We start from the raw sequence: 7,557 nt of genomic DNA, 5'->3' as shown, positions 1-7,557 counted from the left end.
ACAACTACTGAGCCTGCACTCTAGAGCCCGCGAGCCACAACTACTGAAGTCCACACGGCCTAGAGCCCGTGCTCCGCAACAAGAGAAGCCACCGTAATGAGAAGCCCGCGCACTGCAACAAAGAGTAGCCCCGCTCACCGCAACTAAAGAAAAGCCCGCATGCAGCAAAGAAGACCTACACAGCAAAAAATAAATACATTTATTTTTAAAAATATAGTATACATTTGTAAATTTTAATGTTATGCAGTACTGGATAATCTTCTATTTCACCAGCATTTTTCCTGCCTTCAAAATAAAAGATGTTTTGTGCTTGCAGACATCTTGTTGATATAAATAAGAAATATAAAAGAAATAAAGCTCGAGGTTGTCTCAAAATTTCGAACAAAGTTAACACTAGAAATATGATCATTATGACATTCACAGAAAATACTGGCATTAGAGGAAGGCTATGCACATTAATTTTTTTATAGAATAAGTTATATATAAACTTTAATACAAATAGATCCTTGATATTCTAGAGATTTTTTTGTGTGTGTGGTACGCGGGCCTCTCATTGTTGTGGCCTCTCCCGTTGTGGAGCACAGGTTCCGGACGCGCAGGCTCAGCAGCCATGGCTCACGGGCCTAGCCGCTCTGCGGCATGTGGGATCTTCCCGGACCGGGTCACGAACCTGTGTCCCCTGCATCGGCAGGCGGACTCTCATCCACTGCGCCACCAGGGAAGCCCTATTCTAGAAAATTTGAACAATAAATCAGAACTATAAAATGAAAGGATTAGTGGAGCAGCAGCTATCATGGAACAGGTATAATAAGAAATTTCCCACTTGACACAAAGAAAGGAAATTTGTTCTGGTAGCCTCGAGAGTGATTCATTTTTATTCTTCATGAAACCTTACAAAGTTATGTATGATGTTTCCATTAAACTATGCACAAGTATGAACTCTATCATAGCATTATAGTTCTGTTTATGCTACATTTTAGTGATTTGTTCTTTCTCCTCTTTTCCTCCTAGATATCTCAAGTAGTTTATATATATATGTGTGATGTTTGGAAAAATCAGTGAAAAGACTTTCTTAAGATTGTCAGTTTTTATAACACATTCTAAATTCTCAATGTTAATGTTAATGAAGTCAACATATCCTGAAGTAGGATGATCATCTAATCCAAATATCTGAGAAAATGCCAGTCTATATTTTATCATCTACCATAAGTATGAATTGAACTAATTAATTAGGTACTAATTAATTGATTGATATTATTGCAAATTGATCTTGGACAGATGTAGACCAGCTTTCTAATACCACATTTATTTTGTCAGGTGAAAAGGGAAAGGATGATTACACAAAATTTGTTTTCAGTTTGTATTTGCATTCCTAACTTTGATAATGGAAACGTTGGAACATTTCTGCATAGTGACAATCCTGTGAAATGAAGAAAAAAGTCCAGGTACCTTTTATAAAACTACCTAAAAGAAATATATAGACTCATTTTGTTCTGTTTTTGTGGTTACCAGTAGCATAAACCTGGAAGAATTGCGTTATATATTTGGACTTGTAATGCATTGGCAAACCTATAATGGCAACAATAGATGTGGTACTTGTGGCAGAATTAAGGACAAAAAGTTAGAAAAACATTTTTCCAAAATTAACTTCCAGCTATAACTCTAAAGGCAATGAAACTCCCCAATATAAAAAGAAAGTCTCTAATCATATAGGAATATTGCCGTGAATAACCTACTGGAAACCACCCCACCCAATAATAATGTCAAATGGATTTGTGGAAATAAAAGAAAACATATCGTATGCTACCATTAGCAGCTAAGGGATAATCACTGGTTAAATCCTTCATGTATGGAAATGCCACATACTACAACTCCGGAGAAATGAGTCACCACTCTTGCTGTTTCTAGAAGATGACTCATGAGCTCCATTTATTTTACAGAGAGAGAGAGAGAGAGAGAGAGAGAGAGAGAGAGAACAGAAAGTAAAGGAAGAAAAGAAAAAAAAAAAACAGAGTTAAAAGCAGCCACTATATTTTATATTTTCACAATATATTTATCTCTACTCCTGTAGTACAGACCTGATAGTGAAAAGGAAATAAAACAAGGAGACAACATATGCAGTCCCTCACACATGTTATACTTTAACAGAGCAAAAGTATTTGCACAAGACTCCAGCAAAACATCTAATTTAAGTAAGGGGTTTCCTCCACCCCTTTATGTTAGGTCCTGTCTAAGCATTACTTTTCATGTGGAGAAAGAGGTATATTCAGAATCATCAAGAACAGCATTTCACTGAAATCCCAAAATTTCCCCACAGCTTCTCACACCCATTATCCACAGCCAATGAAAATACTGTTTTAGTTTGTATTTCTAATGTGTTCACAGGTTAAAGAATTTTGAGAAACAGTGTTCTAAATGGTTTTCCCTTTATCTCTGGAAATGTCAAATACTCAAATAATTATCACACACGTACACTAAATTACTGATTGTTATTATTATCATTATTATTATTACTCAGTTATTCCCAACATCACATGAAAGAGAGAAATAATTTTTTTTTCAAAGTTTACCTCCTCAAGTTAATGAAATTGTCAAACGAAGATACTGAAGGCCAAGGGAGTGCATCTTCATTGGACCTCACTTAAATAAAAATAGACAAAATCATCTGTGTGTAACAAGTTAAAGGAAGGAACTTCATCTTCGTAACACATCAGTGTAGGAAGGTGACTAATTGAGAATGTGAAGGAATACCATTTTGATACATTATCTTGCTTTCTTGATGTGGATTTAACAGGAAAGAATGAAAGTTATCACCCTGTCTTCCAAAGAATTAACCATGACCAGACTTCCCAGAGATTGGATTTCCTTATCCCCAGGACATAGTTTTTTGTTTTTTCCTACGTGTTGCCACCTTTTTCCTTTATTCCCATCCTCATGTCTCTGTGCCCAGAATGACCTCTGCTCCCATTCTCATACTCCCATTCTCATACTTTTTTATTGAAGTACAGTTGATTTACAATGTTGTATTAGTTTCAGGTGTACAGCAAAGTGATTCAGTATATATATATCTGTATATATAAATATATATATAACACTATATATATAGTTATAATTATCTTTTTCATATTCTTTTCTCTTATAGGTTATTACAAAATATTGAGTAGAGTTCCCTGTGCTACACAGTAGGTCCTTGTTGGTTATCTATTTTATATATAGTCGTGTGTATATGTTAATCCCAAACTCTTAATTTTAACCTTGTTCTTCACCTTTTTCCATCTTCAACTTTTTCAGGATCTGTTCCCCCCCCACCCCCGCTCCCCCTCCCAAAACACAAACCTGAGCTTGGGTTCCTTTCCCTTTTTTATTTTTTTTAATTAAAAAAATTTTTTTTGCAGTACACAGGCCTCTCACTGTTGTGGCCTCTCCCGTTGCGGAGCACAGGCTCCGGACGCACAGGCTCAGCGGCCGTGGTTCACGGGCCCAGCCGCTCCGCGGCACGTGGGATCTTCCCTCACCGGGGCACGAACCCGTGTCCCCTGCATCGGCAGGCGGACTCTCAACCACTGCGCCACCAGGGAAGCCCCCCTCTCCCTTATTCTTGCTCGCCTTTCTCTCAGTGCTTACCCCTGTGGGAGCACTTACCAAAGCAATTTAAAACTCTCCGTTTACTTGTCTGTGCCCCCTCTAGACAGGCAGCTCCTTAAAAGTGGGAGCAGAGTCCCTCTGTCTGCATCCTCAGAGCCAAGCCAGAGAAGTGTCCGGCCCACAGCAGCTGCTCGATAAATATTTATTAAATGAAAGCAGTAATTAATTAACTGCATCTAACTATAGTGGAAAGAGATGGACCCCTCAAAGCATCAAACACAGAAAAGCACCTATCACCATAATCAGGCACAGAGTGGGTGTTTAACACAAATGTGTTAAATGGATCAGTTAGATATTTCATTAGCATCTATACAACCCATCATCTTGTATTTCTGATACACACAGATTAAATGGGCTTTTGTGGTCTGGACGTCAGCCCCAACTCTTAATAAGAAAAAGCCTTGCACGTTCCAAATAGCTTACGAAGAAACCCTTGGAAGAGAACCTGTTGGTAAGCAGGGGCTGAGAGTAAAACAGTGAAACACTGTTTATCAAATTTAGCTTCTATTAATCTACTTTAATTTCTTTTTGCTAAACCCGTAAGTGGATATCTACTTGTCTCTTTAATAAAATTACAAATATTTTCCCTCATTATTTTCTTCCTGTATTCTATCCTTCTTTCCTTTATCTTCATTTTTTTCTCTCAACTAAATGGATTCAATGTTTTAAGAGCTATTATAATACAATAAAGAGATGAACAGAATCACTGACGAAATAATTAGGACAAGGTAAAAATCAAAGCAGTATATAGCATAAATAGAAACAATTCATATTTTAAAAATAAGATCCTAAACAATTGGGCTCTGTGCCCTTGGAACTACTTCATGCTGAGTTCTAGAACATAGACTAAAAGTGATCAGGATGCAAGTTGGATTTAAGGGGGCTACCATTTCCAGGAGCATGTTAAATAACCTGCATGTGAGAATCCGACCCCTACAGCACCCTAGGGGCAGCATTTGACTCTCCATACTCAAAAATTACCCACCTAATGCACCAGGAATACAGACAGGAATATGCAAACACTTAAGGTCACTTCAGAGACACTGCATCTGTCATAGCCAAAAAAACCAAAAGACAAACTAAGAAAACTGAGGTCTGCAGGTATGATGTTCAGTCAAGTCCATCGTCAACAGTAAAGATTTGTCACTTTCTGGAAGATGACTATGTAGGACAGTTTTTATTTCGAGGGGGAGGGTTTTGAGGGTTTTCTTAAACAGCTTTGTAGAGATATAATTCACATATACATAATTCACCGATTTTAAGTGTGCAATTCAATGGTTTAAAGATCTATGCAGCCATCACCACAATTTTAGAACATCATCCCCTAATTTCTGCACATCCTCACTAACACTTGTTATTACCTGCCTTTTTTTTTTATTCAAACAGAAAGTCACAAAAATTATAATCATCCTCATCAGTTCACTCAGTCCCATGTAACTAATTTTTTTATCTTGATCTTTTGTTAGCACTTTTATGAATTCATCAGTTTTCCATTAGAGTTCTGAAAATGCTTATTCATTCAGTTCAGCAGTATAGTCAGTTACCAGAAACCTGTACTTGTCAGAGTCTTTTCCATGAATTCCTTGAAGATGAAACCCTTTTATAGGAACATTTTTGAAAAAGCATCACAGTACACCCAGAACTGTCTGTAAATGACAAAAGACTTAAAAATGACCATGGTTAAAGATTTGATGAAAGTTCATAATAATGCAATTGACAAGGAAATTTAGTTATTTCTGAGATATACATTTTAAAGTAATAACTAGAATTATGACTTATAACATTGTGCCAGAATATATAAGATTTTTAGAAATTTCATGTAATGTCTGAAACATTTATATTAACATATTTCCATATAAATAACCCAAAGAAAGTTTTGTATTAGTTGTTTGTTTTTTTATACTGCAGGTTCTTATTAGTCATCAATTTTATACACATCAGTGTATACATGTCCATACCAATCGCCCAATTCAGCACACCACCATCCCCACCCCACTGCGGTTTTCCCCCCTTGGTGTCCACACGTCTGTTCTCTACATCTGTGTCTCAACTTCTGCCCTACAAACCAGTTAATCTGTACCATTTTTCTAGGTTACACATACATGCCTTAATATACGATATTTGTTATTCTCTTTCTGACTTACTTCACTCTGTATGACAGTCTCTAGATCCATCCACGTCTCAACAAATGACTCAATTTCGTTCCTTTTTATGGCTGAGTAATATTCCATTGTATATATGTACCACATCTTCTTTAGCCATTTGTCTGTTGATGGGCATTTACGTTGCTTCCATGACCTGGCTATTGTAAATAGTGCTGCAATGAACATTGGGGTGCATGTGTCTTTTTGAATTGTGGTTTTCTCTGGGTATATGCCCAGTAGTAGGATTACTGGATCATATGGTAATTCTATTTTTAGTTTTTTAAGAAACCTCCATATTGTTCTCCATAGTGGCTGTATCAGTTTACATTCCCACCAAAAGTGCAAGAGGGTTCCCTTTTCTCCACACCCTCTCCAGCATTTGTTGTTTGTAGATTTTGTGATGAAGCCCATTCTAACTGGTGTGAGGTGATACCTCATTGTAGTTTTGATTTGCATTTCTCTAATAATTAGTGATGTTGAGCAGCTGTTCATGTGCTTCTTGGCCATCTGTATGTCTTCTTTGGAGAAATGTCTATTTAGGCTTTCTGCCCATTTTTGAATTGGGTTGTATTTTTTTAATATTGAGCTGCATAAGCTGTTTATATATTTTGGAGATTAATCCTTTGTCCGTTGATTCATTTGCAAATATTTCCCCCCATTCTGAGGGTTGTCTTTTTGTCTTATTTATGGTTTCCTTTGCTGTGCAAAAGCTTTGAAGCTTCATTAGGTCCCGTTTGTTTATTTTTGGTTTTATTTCCATTACTTTAGGAGGTGGATCAAAAAAGATCTTGCTGTGATTTATGTCAAGGAGTGTTCTTCCTATGTTTTCCTCTAAGAGTTTTATAGTGTCCTGTCTTATATTTAGGTCTCTAATCCATGTTGAGTTTATTTTTGTGTATGGTGTTAGGGAGTGTTCTAATTTCATCCTTTTACATGAAGCTGTCCAGTTTTCCCAGCACCACTTATTGAAGAGACTATCTTTTCTCCATTGTATATCTTTGCCTCCTTTGTCATAGATTAGTTGACCACGGGTGTGTAGGTTTATCTCTGGGCTTTCTATCTCGTTCCATTGATCTATGTTTCTGTTTTTGTGCCAGTACCATATTGTCTTGATTACTGCACCTCTGTAGTATAGTTTGAAGTCAGGGAGTCTGATTCCTCCAGCTCCGTCTTTTTCCCTCAAGACTGCTTTGGCTATTCGGGGTCTTTTGTGTCTCCATATAAATTTTAAGATGAGTTGTTGTAGTTCCGTAAAAAAATGCCATTGGAGGGCTTCCCTGGTGGCACAGTGGTTAAGAATCCGCCTGCCAATACAGGGAACATGGGTTCAAGCCCTGGCTCGGGAAGATCCCACATGCCGCGGAGCAACTAAGTCTGTGCGCCACAACCACTGAGCCTGTGCTCTAGAGCCCGTGAGCCACAACTACTGAACCCACGAGACACAACTACTGAAGCCTGCATGCTTAGAGCCTGTGCTCTACAAAAGAAGCCACCACACTGAGAAGCCCACGCACCACAACAAAGAGTAGCCCCAGCTTGCCACAACTAGAGAAAGCCCGCGTACAGCACCAAAGACCCAACACAGCCAAAAAAAATAAACAAACAAGAAATGCCATTGGTAATTTGATAGGGATTGCATTGAATCTGTAGATTGCTTTGGGTAGTATAGTCATTTTCACAATATTGATCCTTCCAATCCAAGAACATGGGATATCTCTCCATCTATTTGTATCATCATTAATTTCTTTCATCAGTGTCTTATAGTTTT

The sequence above is a fragment of the Hyperoodon ampullatus genome, assembly GCF_949752795.1.
Source record: "Hyperoodon ampullatus genome assembly, chromosome: 6".
Lineage (NCBI taxonomy): Eukaryota > Metazoa > Chordata > Mammalia > Artiodactyla > Ziphiidae > Hyperoodon > Hyperoodon ampullatus.
The sequence above is the reverse complement of the archived record's forward strand: the minus strand, read 5'-3'. Positions refer to the sequence as shown.